Source organism: Pteropus medius, unplaced genomic scaffold (assembly GCF_902729225.1).
Source record: "Pteropus medius unplaced genomic scaffold, Ma_sr-lr_union100, whole genome shotgun sequence".
NCBI classification, from domain to species: Eukaryota; Metazoa; Chordata; class Mammalia; order Chiroptera; family Pteropodidae; genus Pteropus; species Pteropus medius.
In genome coordinates, this window is record NW_024344378.1 from 54,114,129 (window position 1) to 54,131,935 (window position 17,807).

Sequence of the window (17,807 nt, forward strand, 5' to 3'; positions counted from 1 at the left end):
CCAATCAGCCTGGGACCCTAGAACTCATCTGTACTTATATATTCTCTATCAATCATTCTGTACCTCAACAGATGCTCTCTAATATCTGTTCAGCCTTCCCTACAAAAGTTCCTTCTCCCTGACAGAGAATATGCTTATAATAAGCATGCTGATTGATTCTATTTTGTCTTAATTATAAATAACTTTATATCAATATCTTCAAATACCAGGCAAATTCTTTCTTGGTTTTCTGCTTGTCCTGGAAACCCTTTCTCCCACCCCAATTCAATCCTTCTTTTGGTCTTTGCATATTTTCCCTTTGAGATGTAAATTTTTATGTTTTTGAACCTATGTTTACAGGTCTCTGCCAACTGCTTTTATCATTAAAGTAGTATAGTTTTAGTAAACCTAGGAGGAAAATAACCAATTGTCAATGGAAAATGGCTCACTCAGAAGCAAATGTGATACTGATTGTATGACATTAACTCGGAGGCTCTTTGAGGGCAGAAGCAAATGAGGGCAGCAAGTCTTTCTATGGCACGTGTTAGTGTGTTAGTGGTTTCCTGACAAATTAAAGGTGAACTTCTTCTATATTCTCATGTAATATCAAACAATGGAAAAAGTATTAGATTATATTTGCAAGGAGAATTCAAAGTAAAGAATTAAGTAAGCACACATTTTCTATCATTTATAATTACTGATGAGGCCAACACCTACATGATTTAAAAAATCATTTGAGAAAAGAAAGGAAAACAGCCACACATATGACTGAAATTTTATAAAATAATGTAAAATTCTTCTCAAGGGTAAATAGGTATTTATTTTGAAACATCCATATCAAACTTTCCAATTAGATCATTTGTTTTCCCAAGTATGCTCTACATATACTCTCTGCATATTTACTGTGATTCACTAATTTATTTGATTGTGAGTGTAAAATATATAAACAGTGCATTTTACAAGGGAGTACGAATACTCTCTTTTATAGTTGATAAAGATACAAATCCTGTTCTCATAGAACTTATAGAATAAATAACTACACTAACAAGTGATTAAATAATATTTGTGAAAAGTGCTATGAAGTAAACACCCAGAATGCAATAATGATATATAACATGAAAACTAAAACTTGCTGAGGCAAGAGTTTTCAGAAATATTTTTATTCATTCATTCATTCAGTCAGTCAGTCAGTCAGCACCTGCTGCGAACCAAGTGTTCTAAGCAGATAGGCAAAGCATCTGTTCTTGTCTTTGTGTTGGGTGGGAGACAGGTAGATTCAAAATAGATAGAGAAGTAAGTAAATAAAAAAGCTTACAAGAAGTAATTGAGCAGAGAATGATTGGATTGCTATCTTCCTTTGAATTTGACGAGAAGAGAAATATTTAAACTAAGATCTGAATAACAAGAGAAAAAAAGGCATTAGGAGGAAGAGCCTTTCATGGAGAGAAACGCAGAAAACCCTAAGCTTGAGATAAAACTGATATGCTTAAAACAAAACATACACATGTACATATCACAAAAAGTCAGAATGAATGATGGAGCATATTGGATGAAGACTAAAGTGACTACATAATTATCATCCTAATCAGGACATCTTTGAGAGTGAAAGGGGATGCTGTAATAATAACTAGGCAACAAGCATCTAGGGCAAACTGGACCTATGATCACTTTAGACTAGTGCTTCTCTACCAGGAGCAATTTTGCTCTCTCAGAGATGTTTGGCAATGTCTGGAGTCATTTTTGGTTGTCATTGTTTGGAGGGAAGTTGCTTAGTATCTAGTGGCTAGAGACATCCTACAATGTACAAGACAGCACCCCACGACAAAGAATTATCTGGGGCAAACTTTCAGTAGTGTTGCAGTTGAGAAATCCTGGTTTTGACAGAGAAAGACAACAATTCTAAGTAGGAAGAGACCAGATCATGTAGAGATTTGAGAGTTATTTATATTTTATTCTAATTGTGATTCGAAGCCATTGGAGATGTTTAAGTAAAAGAACGATGTATGTCATTTGCAGTTTTAAAAGATCTCTGGCTTTTCTATGATGAATGTAGGAGAGAGGGAAAGGACAGAATTGTGGAAGTCTGTTAGAAGACAAGATATTGCCTTAAACTAGGGTGTCATTAAATAGTATTTCTTTTCTGGCCAAATATTGTAGAGGCAAATGTCACTTTGGAAATAAAGTCAACAGGGCTAAACTATGGAAAGGATGTGGAGAACAAGGGACATACAAATCAGAAATAACTTCTAGTTGAGCTTGAATAATTGGATGCATGCTGTTTGTACTAGTGAAGCTATAATAACATGAGCAGATCTAACTGGAGGCTGAAAGGAATTGAGCTGTGCTTCAGCAAGGTTTGTGATGCCTATCCACATGGAGACTGGAGTTCTGAAGAGAGGTCAGTCTGGGCTTACAGATTTGTGAATCATAAGCACATAGATAGTAATTAAAGTCCTGGGGGAAGACATAATCCTTTAGAAAGAGTATAAAAGTTAAAAATATGTATTTTTTTTAATTAAAAAGGGAGTCCCAAGTTTCTTTAACTTTGTGAAATGAGACAAAGTAGAAAAGCCAAAAGTACGGACTGAAATGGAGCAATAAGTAGAGCGCAAAGGAGTACAGGACAATCTGAGCCTTCAGAAGCCAAGAGATAAAGTGACCAACTATCTTAAATCACATCCAGGAATGAAGTAATATAAAAACAAAAGATTTGAAAATTAGGTTTGGAAACATGTGATCTTGAAAGGAATAGTGTCATCTGGTTGATGGGGTTGGAAGCACAGCTGAAATTCATTGAGAGAAGTGCAAAGTAAGGAATTAAAAAGCAGTCACTACAAAATTCAATAAAAGATATTTGCTCTAAATAAGACCAAGAAATTAAGTAGTAGTTGAATGAGAATGTGAATGTAAGAAATTTCTATGTGTATGTGTATATTTTGTTAAAGAAAATCATGTTTTTATGTTAAAATATATAATAAGACAAAGAAGGGGATATTGATGATATGGAGGGAGAGTAAATAATTGTACAAGTGAAGTTCCTGAAAAGGCAAGTAGGAGAGAATTTGGTGTCAAAGTGGGAGAGTTGTCCTTTTGCCCTTCAATAATAGCAGGAGCACATCATCAGTACCAACAGTATAACAGTAAGGAATACAGAGGGTATGTGTAAAGATGGGGTGAGCTTGTCAAGGAGGTAAAGCTTGAGCAGAGAGCTAAAAATGAGCATTGCATTCATTAGCAAGGTGCAGCGGGGGCTAGTGTGAAAATGAGGGTGAAGGAAATCATTTCATTCCTTACACAGGAAGTGCTTTGATGCATTGAATAATTGAGAAACAGAAGAAAGGAAATCTCAGTAAATATTTATTGAACAAAGGAATAATTTTGTTAATTTAATAAAATACACATTTTATTTCTTAAATTGATTTTAATTAAATTTAGTTCTTATTGAGTTTGAATTTTAATTCTATTAGAGGTTTTTGGCTTAATTAAAATTAGTAAGGATCTTCATTTCTAGAACTGTAAATCTCTCCAAATTAATTTATTTTCAGTCTTTCTCTGTGTTAATAGTGTCAGTGAAGCCAACTTGGACAAAACTGAAATTATTTCACCTCAAATGGTTTTTCATACTCATGTCGAAATGAAATAGCTTTGATTTACTATAGTAGAAGTGGAAGGGAGATTGCTGAAGGTTACAAGCTTGATCCTGCTTTTATTGTCTTACTTGAGGTTAACCTTAATGCTCTGGTCAACTCCCTGTATCTGTTTTTTTTCAAGTGTTTTTAATGCTCAGGGTTGGACATACCCTTGGATGACACTTTCAGATAAGGAAATTTTCAGAACATCTGATCTGAAAATGAGTTTTAAAAATTAAAACCAAAAGTCAAACATTTTTCCAAATTATAAATGACCAGATCAGTATATAGAGAAGTGTTTTTATGAGTCATGAAATATAAGAGGAAAGATATCTAGAGAGAAAAAAGTAGGGAAGAGAACACTTCTGTGAATACAAATTATCCCTTTTAACACAAAAATATTTAAAATATGAATAAATATAAGAAAACCCACTGCAAATTATGAAACTCAACCTCCCCCCTCTATATTCATTAAAACTAGAATAAAAATTTGCAATATTTCAGGGTTTTAACAGAAGGGAATCTAGTCATTCCTGATTATTCTCCCTTACCTTCTCATTGATGAAGATTCAAGTCTGCAACCTGAAGCTATCTATTCTACCGCTTCCCAAATTCATCTTGCAGTGGCAAAGAACAGAGCAAGAGAAGCACTTCTAAAAGCATGGAAAACTAATGAAAAGCTGTCTTTCATATGTTTCGTATATAGAGAGAAACTTATAGACTACTACGCAGGTAAGATTGGTTTTGGCAAAGGGCTGACCTATTTTTTTTAAATGTCTTGTTTAAGTGAAAGAGACCACCTCTACCCCTAGGCAAGCCACATTAACATCTTTAACCAACAGCAGAAATGAATGAAAACAAGAATATGCCATGAGGATAGAGAGGTGTTATGTATTTTACAAAAACCTTTTAAAAGTCCGTCAGATAACAGAGTACTTACATCATGGAGATCCTGCTCATAGTGTTCCTGGTTTACTCTTGGCACAGGTGGCACTCATGAAATAGGGGCACCAATGATGGTACCAATGTGATGAGGAGTAAAATTCCAGTAAATTTGGGGTAACACACATAGGCACACAAGTCCCTGGGGCAAAGGAGACTCCTAACCAAGAGTACCAACTCTAATTGACAAAAATCCTTTCAATACATTCTTATCACTCGAAAATTAAAATCAATTGTAATAATACAGATTTGTTCTTGAAAGAAAAATGGGAGGGAAGGAGGGAGGGAGAGAGAAGGGAAGGAAAGGAAGGGGAGGAAGAAAGGAAATAGTATGCGCAAAACATAAAGAGAAAACTCCAGGTGTCACATGTGAATGAGCAGCTGTAAATGAGTTTGGGGGCTAAAGCCGGGAGTCTGGGAGTAATGTCTATCATGTAAAATGAAGACTAGAAAAAACTTCATCTAATGCTCTCATTTGTAGCATAGAATCAGGGTTAACTCTCCAGATCTTGCAAGAAGAAAAAGTCAAACATAAGCACTTGGCTGTGGTCTGGAGTTTGAACTTACTCTCACCACATCGTGTGGGAAACTGGTCTGAGCTGATAAAGTAGCACATAAGCTCTTCCATAACCGAGGGCCCCAGGAAAGGCAAGTAAGAAATTTTCCCATAGAGATACCCACAATCAAGGGTATATTCCCTAAGAGTAAAGCATGATGCTAGTGCTATCACAGGAAAAATTCAAACAAACAAACAAACAAACAAAAGGCATATTAATGAAATCTTCCATGAAAGAGTGTTAGCAAATGTAAATCAACTCAGAATGCATGTCAGAGATTCCATGAGGAACATGTAAGAGAGCTCTGAAAAAGAAAAGATATGCAAAACTTGAAGGAAAAATATGAGGAAGCTTTCAGATTTAAAAAAAAATTGAGTAGAAAACTAAATACGAAGGAAGAGAAAAAAAATCACTCCTAATCATAATGAAATATAATTAAAATAAATAATAAAATAAAGAAAAAAGGCAAAATAACACTATCACCTCTGTCATCCAACTTAATATTAGAGTTTCTAACAAGACTAATAACTAATAATGGAAAAAGAGAAATAGATTGTAAAGAATGAAGTAAAATTATATTATTCTTAATCGCAGAGGCTATACTTTATCTACTTAGAAAATTCAAGAAAATATGGAGAATATCAAAACTAAAGAGAATTAATCAAATCAGCATCCAAAAGACAAAGCTTACCTATATATAACTATAACCAATTAAGAAATATAATTTTAGTAAGTCTTTATGAATATTTTTACATAATTTTCTGTTTTTATGATAGCAATTTTTACATGGCAAAGTCATACACATTCTAACATATATTATTAATGTAAACTAAATGTGTATTGCAAATTGAACAAAAATATTCCATTCTCAACAGTTTCAAATGTTATGTAACAGTTTATTTAGAAGCATAGGCACTCTAAGAACTAGAAGAAAAATTTAATAAAGAGCACTGGAGAGATTGGGTGCCCATATAAGAAAATTTAGACTTATACTACCATTTATGACCATAGTGCAATAAAACTAGAAACAAAGGCAGATTAACAACAACAACAAAAAATCAACTACTTTCAATTAAAACAAAATTCTAAATTACCATGGGCTCAAATTGGAAATCAAAGCTACGAATATAGGCCAATTAGAAAATTATAACAATTGACAATCATCCTTTAGAAATTCTGTTGAAAATGTATTCAGACTAAAAATCTGAGAAAGAAATGCTATATTCTAAGTAATATATATATATATATATACATATATATATATATATTTAAGAAACCACAAAAAAATTTAAAGAGAAAATAAAAAGTCAAAAATTTCAAAAGACTAAACCAATATATTATATAAAATAAAGAAACAAATCAGTTTGGTTCTATGAAAATTTCAATAATAAAATGAAACAATGATTTACAAAACAATGAAGAAAATATAAGTGATATGTTTATAAGTATTTTTAAAGTAAAAATATTAGATTAAAATTATGAAAATGGCTATGAATTAGTAAAAGTTTTCTAATTCTCATGATGAACGAGGAAAAAAAAGGATAAAACAAGTCATGAAATTAAATATTAAATTTTAAGAATGTGAAATAAAAATCTTTGAAAATTTTATCAGTCCTCAAGTTTTTAATAATTATTCCATGTCATTGTATTTATTTTGAAGCATAGGATATAGAATAAAAACCCAATTAATTTTTTAAGGTTAACACAAACCTAATATTAAATCTGATGATGACAGCAATTAATTAAACATTGAAACCAATCTCACTTAAGATCGATGATGCAGCTATATTGAAATGTATGCGTGTGTGTGTGTGTGTGTGTGTGTGTGTGTCTAAGGAATGAAAAGAATAGTTAATAAAATAATCCTTATTCAGCGATTCAATTCTTGTCCTCAATATATTCCACTAGGGAAGTTACGGTTAGAACTATTTCCTGTGTCAAATTCTTCCATGTCAATCAAAGCTTGCTGCTTGTCATAGTAGTTTTATCAGCTGATTAGTTTTTGCTTTTTTCTAGGCGTTAATTTTTCTCTGTTTCCTTAATTTCCACCTAAGTTATTTATGTTTTACAGATTTTATACTTCTACAATATTAGTTTTAATTAACCTAACAAAAATAAAACATATTTTTATATAAAATACTTAGAAACACATAATTGGTAGAAAAACTTCCATCCAAATTTTTAAAACTAAGTGATATGTTAAAGTCATATTTTGTTTACTTTCAAAAACTTACTTTTAAGACACTCATAAATGCATGCGTATTTTATAAATGCTTGTATGCATTATATGAAGTTCTAAATAATTAACGCATTTAATGTTACACATTATAGAAATTTTAAGACTTACTCCAAGAACTGTTAATTAATGTAAGAGTGCACATGATTCAAGTAAACCATTGCGCATTATAGAAAGTCCAAAACATTTTGGATGTATACAATCTTACAAGTTCCAGAAATGCCTGTCTTAATTTTAAAATGAGTGCCTAAGTTCTCTGAATTGCATTTGGTTCTTACAATAAGTTATTGCCAACATGTCCTCTGTCAATCGTAGCATTTATGTGATAATTGATTCTTGCCCATTGAATATCAAAGGATATTCAATGGGCAAGAATCAATGCACTGATCAAAGGATAACCACACCTACCTGAGACTTGGGGAACACAAAAACTGATCATGTAGAGAGAATGAATCTTGGAGTATATTAAAAGTTTATTATGCCATGACCATGTAAGGCTCATTCCAAAAAAAGTATAGGCATACCTCATTTTATTGTGCTTCATAGATGTGTTTTTTACAAATTGAAGGCAAGATCCTTGAAGGCAAGACCCTCCACCAACAAAAAGGTTGTGATTCACTTGCTCTACTTACTTTATTGTGGATCTAGAACGGAAACCACAGTATCCACAATAGCCAAAGCAATTAATATAATAATAAAGAACATTGTCTATATATATGTTTAATTTTTTTCTACCTGGAAAAGCCAAGATAAATAAGAAACAATTAGATATATTTTGTATGTTCAATGTGGTGGATGATTTATAAAATCTTCTTACAAAAATCATTTCATTTCTTATATCTGAGCTGTCCAGTGTGGTAGCCACTAGCTACATGTGGCTACTGAGCATGCAAAATATAGCTACTATAAGTATAAAATACATACTGGAATTCAAAGACTTAGTATGAAAAAAAGTAAAATCTCATTCTACTTTCTAAATTTTGATTATATGTTGAAATTATACAAATGTGGATACATTAAATTAAATATATTAACAAAATTAATTCATGAGTTCCTTTTTAATGTGGCTACTAGAAAATTTAAAATTATATATGCAGCTTGAATATGTTACATTATATTTCTAGAAAATATATACAGTAGTCACCATCTTCTCATAGGGCATATGTTCTAAGATCGCCAGTGGATGCCTAAACCTACAGAAAGTACCAAACTCTATATATTCTAAACATAAACTATATTTTTTCCTATACATACATACTTGTGCTAAAATCTACAGCTTTCCTTTCACATATTCAAACTGTCAGCACCACTACTCCTGTTTTCAGGCCATTGTTAAGTAAAATGAAGGTCATGTGAATATAAACACTATGAGAACCATGACAGTCAATATGATAACCAAGACTGTACTAAGTGAATAACTGGTGGGTAGCATATACAGCATGGATAATCTAAACCAACCTTTTGGTACCAGGGACCAGTGCTCCTATGAGAATCTAATGCCTGATGATCTGAGGTGGAGCTGAGTGGGTGATGGTAGCGATGGGGAGCAGCTGCAAATATAGATGAAGCTGATCTCCCTCGCCCGCCACTCACCTCCTGCTGTGTGGCCCAATTCCTAACAGGCCCTGGATAGGTACCGGTCCACAACCCAGGAGTTAGGAACCTCTGTTCTGAAAAAAGGAATGTTTCACATCCTGGGCTAGATGGAGTAGAATGGTGCATGATTTCTTCATGCTACTCAGAGTGATGCATAATTTAAAATTTATGAGTTGTTTATGTCTAGAATTTTCCATTTAATGTTTTCAGACCATGGTTGACTGAAGGTAAATGAAACCATGAATAAAGGGGGACTACTGTGATATGATAGAAAAAGAGTTTCCTTTTATAAAAGCAATACAAAATCAGAAAAATCTAAGAATAGAAATTATAAGATAGTGTTTTAGTCTGCTCAGTCAGCTATAACAATTTATCATAGACTGGGTACTCTAAACAAGGAATCCTTAACTCCCAAGCCATGAACCAGTACTAGTCCGAGGTCTGTTAGGAACCGGGACACATAGCAGGTGAGCAGCAGGCAAGGGAGCGAGGCTTGATTTGTATTTGCAGTCACTCTCCAAAGCTAGCATCACTGCCTCAGCTCCATCTCAGATCATCAGACATTAGAGTCTCATAGGAGCACTGGTTCCTGGTGCCAAAAAGGTTGGGGACCACTGTTTTAAATGACAAACATTTTTTCCCCTCACAGTTCTGGAGTCTGGAAAGTCCAAGATCGAAGTGCTGGCAGATGCAGTTTTTAGAGAAGGCTCTCTTTCTGGTTTGCTGAAGGCAGCGTTCTCCTTATACCCTCAAAGGGAGAAAAGCAAGCTCTCTGGTGTCTCTTCTTCTGAGGGCACTAATCCCAACATGAGGGTTCTCCCTCATCACCTAATTACTCCAAAAAGTCCCATCTTCAATTATCCTCATGGTGGGGATTAGGGTTTCAAGGTATGAATGTTGGAAGAACACAAACATGCAGTCCATAACAGATATTATAAGAAATTTGCAGAAGCTATATGTTTAAAAAACAACAACAACAACAACAACTATTGGCTGTGTGTTGTGAGAGAAATGGAAGGAGAAGAGGGAGCGATAAATGAAGAGAGAGAGATAGTTTTTTTTTATTGTTGGTTAAAGAACAAACATCTGTCTCTCTACTTCTGTATTTGCTTCTGTATCTGCCTCTGTTAAAAATGTAGGCCCTCCCTGAATACACTTTTTACAGTATTTTACACATAGAAAAATGCTTGAGAGAGATTGATTTATAACAAAAAAGAGTCCTAATGTGTCCCTGGTTTTGAAAACGTAATATATGACTAAGTGTCATTTAAATTACACTGCCTACTACCATGTTCAGTTTGTTCCAATTTCAGATTATCAATATTGTAAAGAGGGAGATGTTTGCAAAAGAAATTGGTAAATTCAATACAATTTTAATAAACCTTTATTTTGAGGATGGACTTGATGAACTATTTTAAAGTTCATCAGAATAAATGTGTGAAAAGTCACAAATTATTTAATTTAAAAAAATAATGAATAGTATCTTTCTTGTTTCCAGAACATAACCCAGTGCATACAAAAATTAGAACTTGAGTGTTATTTTAAGTTATTGAGAATTATTGAGCATTATTTAATATTGGGGCTGTCTAACCACTTATAAAGAAAAAAGTAAAATCAGATCATTTTTCTCACAATTTACACGAAATAAATTTCAAGAAATTAAAGCTTTACATATGATAAAATGAAAAAATAACATAAGTAATTAAAACAATTTGAAAATATAATCTGGATAGAAGGGAGTCATATTTCAGCATGATGCACATGTTGAAATTATAATGGAAAAATTGCAAAGAAATACATGGAGAATAAAATTAAAACAAGTTATTTGACCTCACAGGTAGTAAGGGAATACAAACTAAAGGATGTTAATAGGTCTATGGCCATACTACCCTGAATAAGCCCGATCCCATCTGATCTCAGAAGATAAGCAGGGTTGGGCCTGGTTAGTACTTGGATGGGAGACCACTTAGGAAGACGAGGTGCTATAGGCGTAAAAAATAAAAAAAATAAGGGATTGTAAGCTGACAAAGTTCTTACAATCTGTGAGGTCAACAAAGGGTTGCTTCACCTAAAAAAATAATAATAATAATTAATAAAATAAATAAATAAAATAAAGGATGCTAATACATAAATAAATAAATAAAATAAAGGATGCTAATAACTCAGAAATTAAAACAAATCATCATTCATTAAATGATAACTTCTTATTGGGGGAAATAACAAATATTTCCCCTAATATTTGGAAAGGTAGAGCTTAAGAAAGGAAGATACAATAAAGGTAAAGTAAAAGCCATGCCAGACTATCAATTCATTAATTAATTCGATTCTTCTCTTTTCCTCATGCCAGTTTCCTCTGAGTGAAAATTATTATTGAAGGAACTTAGTATTCTGAGATAAAATACTAACAATTATGGTATGAGTAAAAAGTTTACTTTCTTGTAATATAGAACAAGGTTTTTAGGTTGAATTTTAGTTTGTGGAATGAATAAATATCATCTACCTGAACATGATTTTTAAAATTATTTTGAAATGTCACCTCTTAACTGACATAGCAAGTCATCTCTAAGTAATAAAATTTAATTTAAGATTTGATTTCAACCCAGATTTTGTGTGTTTAAGGTTTTCATTTTAGAAAGGATAATACTGCTTTGTAGAAGTTAGACATGATTACTTCCTATTCAATTGCTTTGATGTGCCTATTTCTTTGAACAAAAATCTCACTTTAAATGCTCTTTTGATATATGAGCCCACAGTTCCAGTGAAATTACTCCTGAATGCAAAGTATGATGAAGGCTTTAGAGTTTGCTAAAAGTAGTTATTTTAATACATTTGTTGATATTTTCTTGATAGACAGTGAATCAAAATTTACTTTAAAAAATTTTATTGTGAATATATAAAAGTAAATGGCAGGCAACAACCATTTTCCAAAACAGGAAAAACATTTGTTGCTAGGTTTTTGTTTTGTTTTTCAATGGATCATTCATTTTTATTGTGATGCTGATTTTTAATGTGGATACTGAAGATTGAAAAGGCTAAACGTGAACAAAATGACCACAACCAATTAAAGATTTAGAAAAACAACACTCATTATACACTTTCTTCCAGAGTTGCTTACATTGAATGGAAATTAACCTTAGCAATAGTTTAGTTTAAAGATGAAGACAGATTTCATAATTTGCTTGAGGTTGGTTAATAGGGGAGCAGCTGATTTAAATATAGGTCTAAATGTTCTAGTGCAACATTGCCCCCTTATCCCATACCAATAATATGGTCTTGGTGGTGGAGTTGGGGATCAGGATATAGTTCTCTTTTAGTAAAGCTCTTCATAAACTACCCCCTCTTCTTCTGATAATAAATTTATATCAAGTAATCCACTGATAGCCTTCATGTAATTAAAGAAAAATATATGAGAACACTTAATATGACCCTCTTAGCAAGTTTCAAGTATAGAAGACAGTATCATTAACTATAGCCACATTGCTGTACTTAGATATCCAGGACTTATTCATTGTGTTTTTACCAAACAGACAACCATGAAAAATAGTTAACTATATGAAGTGATGAATATATTAATTACCTTGATTATGTTGATTATTTCACAATACATCAAAATAGCAAACTGTATATTTAATTATATACAATTTTATCTGTCATTCTTAACACAATAAAGCTGGAAAAAGGTAAAATGTATGTATACATGTAAGTATATATTAATGTGAATAAGTATATTCATCATTCAGATTGTACATTTGACTACTCACTTTATTAAATAATGATACTAGCAGCTTATCTTTTTCTTCATCTTTCCTCTGCTTTTCTGTCTTCTCATTTCTGCTTTTTTTGCTAACACTTAAATGTTCTGTAACTCTCATCATGTCTTCCTTACCATATTTATGAGTATATTTTGGAAATGTGAAGAGTATTCACCTATTGTGCTAATATATTGTCTACTGCAAAGCCAAGTAGAGTATTTACTTTCTGTAGACCTTTTGGGTTTTCTGAAGTTTCAAACAGGTCTGTTAATTCCCACATCTCCAGCTTCCCTAGTGACCAGTTATTTTCATTTTCTCCTGTAGCCCTCTGTCTCCAGCAATCCTTCTGTACCTCTCAATCTGTTGCCCAGCAGTCCTCCTGGGATTTACCATCACTGTTGTCCTGGGTTGCATATGTCATTTTCTGATTTTTTTGTGTTTCTGTTCGAAGTTTTGTTTTCCCTCTTTTGGCTAAAGAAGGGGCAGACATTTATTGAGTACTAGTGTGTGTGATTATGCTTTATTCTATTATAATGCTTGCTGGGGTCTTTTTAAATTACTTTTGATGGATTCTTATAATTTAAAGATTTGAGTGTTTCTGTTCTGTGAAACATATTTTATTATTTTCTGGATAATTTTCTTCTCTCCAGTTTTTATTTTCTGTTTTCTCATTCTTAAAGTTCTGTTGGTTGGCTATTGAACTTCCTGGGTTGATTTTCTAAATCTTGTTATTTTTTTTGCATCTTTTCCCAATCTTTGCCTATTTTCTTTTTTTATTGGCAGATTTCCTTATGTTCCTTCTCTTATTAATTCTTTTTATTTTAAACACACTTTAATCTCTAAGATTAAACACAATTTAATCTCTATTTTAAACACATTTAATTCTCTAAGAGATCTCTCAGGTACACTGATTATTCCTTTCCCCAGGAATTTTACCGCATTAAATTAATGATATTTTTTGAATATCTCTAAGGATATTACTACTGATAATATGATACTTTCTTATTTTCTATGAACAGTCTCTGTGATCTCTGTGAATCATCTCTCTCTCACACACACACCCTCTGTTTATATTTGAGAGCAAAGCATGAGAAGCTCAGTTGGAGCTCTGTGTAAGTGTGTAGTTCTGGTCACCTTGGAGTCTTCATTTTAGGATTCTTGACTTGGAGTTGGTGTCATTCTGGATGCTCCCATATGTCAGATGTCATTGGAGTCACAATTTCTCTATAAAATTGCCTTCCCATCTGTGTAAGGGTTAGAGACTTGGCTGTTGACTCTTCTGAGTCAGGAGTTAGGGAACAGAGCTGGGCATGTTTCCAGTTCCATGCATAGTATTTACCCCTCACTCTCCACCAGTATGTGTTGAGTTACAGGTCTTCCTCATACTCTCCTGTGTGCCAGGCACTTTTTTAGTCCCAATTCTCTTTGTGGTTTTACTGAAGACACTGTCTCACTTCTTAATTGTGTCACACATTGCCACTTCCTCCATCACAGCACAATAGTTAACTACTTTTCTATGGACTTTTTGCCTTCCAGAATTTGTAGAAATTTCTTATACTCTGACAGTTCTTTACCAATCTCTTGTTTGTTATAGATTTATAACCAGTTGATTTTTATACTTATATTCGTTGGGTCTCAGGAAGGAAAGAAAACATATGGATGTAGTCAATTCCCCATCTTTAGCAGAAATTATTCTAGAGATTTTAAATTCCATGTTAATAGCCCACTTGGCAACAGGTTATTGCAGATTCCCATCTTTTCAAGCATCCAAAGAAAATATTCTTTTTTTAACCCATAGTGTTTGGCATCATTCTCTGAATTTATGCACACAACGCATTTGTTAAAAACTATTTTTTATTAATAGCATTTAATATCATGAAGTATTTTAATGATATAAATTGCTTCACTCTGTTTTAAATGGAATTCCATTGTATCTTTTTCATCTGATTAAAATAGATTTTCTATATTCTTAAACCATTTAAAACAAAGACAAAGGCTTTTGACATAAAATTCATGTTGCAAGATTGGAAATGGCTTTTGCTATTGAGTACCTACATTTCTGAAATTCAAGTTCACTCCCAAATTTAAACTTAACTCTCAAGCATTTTGACCATGGAACAGAATGAAACATGTATATAACTGTTGTCTTAAATGTATTTAAGATCCTATACTTTAAGAAGCAATCACTAATAAAACTGACATTCTAACCATCGAAATTGAAGAAGTACTTTTTTATCATATTTGTCAGTATTTGAGGACTAAAAATGAAATGCTCCAAATCGTATTTAGATTATTCTGAACATTTTAACACATAGAGAAAATGGAAATAAATATCTTTAGAGATTGGATTATTATTACCAAGAATTATGGGTTTTATTTTTTTTGAGATAATTCTAATTTTTGATGCATAACACACTAGGATATTACATAATTTGAATGTGGTTTCTTTCTTCATGGTTTTACCCTAGAGTACCTCAAACACAAGTACAGAAATTTATGTTCCATATATTCTAAATCTCGGTTTACATACTTGCCACCAATATTGGCTGATAACTTGAGAAAACATACTTTCAAAAGAGCTTAATCATTTGGCTTAAATTTTAAATGTGCATTCTAATGTATTCTGAGCTGAGTTGTGACTGTTGTCTTAGTCCTGTTAGGCTACTGTAGCAAAATACCACAGACTGTTAGCTTATAAAAATCATAAATTTATTTCTTACATTCTGGAGGCTGGAAGTTTAAGATCAGAGAACAAACATCATTGGATAAGGTTCCTCTTCCAGGCTGCAGACTTCTAGTTGTGTCCTTACATATTTGAAGGGGCTAAGGAATACTGTGAGCTCTTTTATAAAGCATTAAACTTTTCAATAGGACTCCACTCTCATGACTTAAACACCTCCTAAAGGCCCCACCTCTTAATACCATCACATTTCACATTAAGACTTCAACATGTGAATTTGAGAGGGAACACAAACATTCAAATCATAACAACTGTCAATTTTAAAATAACTTTAAATAATTTTCTGAATTTTGAAAAAGTATTTCAATAGTGAAAGGTATTTTGGAATACATTTTCTTTATATATAATGTAATAGTAAAATAGCTCTTACCACTGTGATATTTATTTAGGATATATGTGAGTTGGATTGTTGATCTTGATAGATATTTATTCTTCAAAATGAAGTAAAGAGCAGTAGACCAAAATTAGAAAATTAAATTTTAAATTCCAGCTCTGGAAAGTCAGAAGTATGAAAATTACGAGTGTAAATAAAAACTTGAGTCTCTCTTTTCTCCTTTGTTAAGTGTGGATTGATATAATTCTCTCTGAATTGTATGAATACAACCAAAAGTAACATTTTTTTGTACACATACTCATGCACATGTAAATAACACAATGCTTCAGAATTATAAAATTCCTTTGATGAACAAGTTGTTTTGCTTGATACGAACCATTTAATTTATAACATGATGCAGACCCAGCCTTCAGTTCTAATCCAGAGATTGTAATTTAGCAATATCAGGATTTTTAAAAAATGAAACATTCTGCACTTAGTATAGGATATAAATCTATATAAAGCAACCATGAACTCTGGTTCTTTAATGAATGGAATAACGATGAGTCATTATATTATTCTTTTTTGTTTTATTTACATCCTTTTTAAAATATGAAAATTATATAGCAGCATGAATATGCATAGTATTTTAACTACGTTAAATTATAAATGTGAAAGTTTTAAATTTTAATGATTATAATGATTTAGAAAAGCCTCTCAAAACATTCATTTGTTTCTTTCTGCTCAGGTGCTTTAGAAAAATGGGTGGGTGTATCAAAAATGTAAGCATAGTTTACAAAACACTATTCCCAGTGGTAATCCCTCTATCAAAACCATAATGTGGACAAAATCACATTTTTACTCTAAGTTCTATTCCAAGAAAACATTTTGCTGCAAATTTCTAATATGATGATGATCTTCTAAAATGACTAACCCAAATGGAACCCCTTGTTTGTGTCAGAATGTTTCCTTTAGGAGGTGGCTTAGATTCCTCTGCCAGATGAGCTGAATGACATTCTTGAAGCAGAAAGTGCCAAAGGAAGACCTGAAGATCTCAAACAAGAGGTGGAAAGAAACAAACACTAGGAATGTGTTTTGGCAATTTGAACATATTCCAGGCAAGTGTTCTCAGAATGGACACTAAGTGGACACTAAGTAGGCCATAATTTGAGAAGGGCAGAACAGATACAGAAGAAATAGAGGCTGAGATCATTACTATTCTTGAGAGAAGAGCTATTGGGAAATTCTTTGTTTTTCCTGGGGCTATCTGAATTAGAAATTAGAATTCTCCTTTGGGTACCATGGTGAAGGCATGAAATATTCAAGAGCTCTAGAGAAAATGGAATTTGGGTCTCCCCAGTGAGACATTTATGGGAATGAAGGATAAAAGTAAGTGACTGCTTCCTAAGGTATCAGGTCAGACATTGACATAGATTCCCTGAGAGTCTGGTCTAGCAGAAGGACTAATATCTTGCTAATTGTAGGGCAAAAATTCTTGAATTGATGATCCAAAGATTTATACATGGCTCCTGGATAGCAGTGAAAGATCATGCAAGGATCTTAATACATTTAATTGTGGTGAATTAGGGTAAAACAAAGGGTGCTAGCTGAATTAACATTTCAGAATTTGGTACACTTTCCTCCCAGTGTTATTATTTTTTTCCTCAAACAAGTCATTAATCTTGGAGAAAATAGAAATACTGAGATAAAATGTGATATACTATTGATGAACTTTTCTCCGATGGTCTAATTCAGTCATAATATGTATGAAGTATTCTTTCAAATGTTAAAAAGCAAAATATTTTCAAATGTCAAAAACTTTAAAATATATAAAATAAGGGCAGTGTTTTATTCTATGGCTTGTAGTGCAGTGTTTTATTCTATGGCTTGTAGCATTTAAATAATGAATGCTACAGTTGCTGAGCTTGGGTTTCATTCTGGGATATGCAAAACATCCCACATTTACTGGTGTGGCTCATTTACCTGTGGACTCTTGATATCCCAGCAGTCTAGCTGGTCTTTGGAAGTGTGGCATTAGTGTGAGTTTGTCTGCCTAAGCTGGT

At 32.6% G+C, this 17,807-nt stretch overlaps 1 protein-coding gene and 1 pseudogene across 5 annotated transcripts in view; both read left to right on the forward strand.

The window, feature by feature from the left end:
• NRG3 (neuregulin 3) overlaps positions 1 to 17,807 on the forward strand; it is a 990,054-nt gene that overhangs the window by 787,162 nt on the left and 185,085 nt on the right. The window lies entirely within an intron of this gene.
• On the forward strand, positions 10,812 to 10,930 carry LOC120610203 (uncharacterized; annotated as a pseudogene).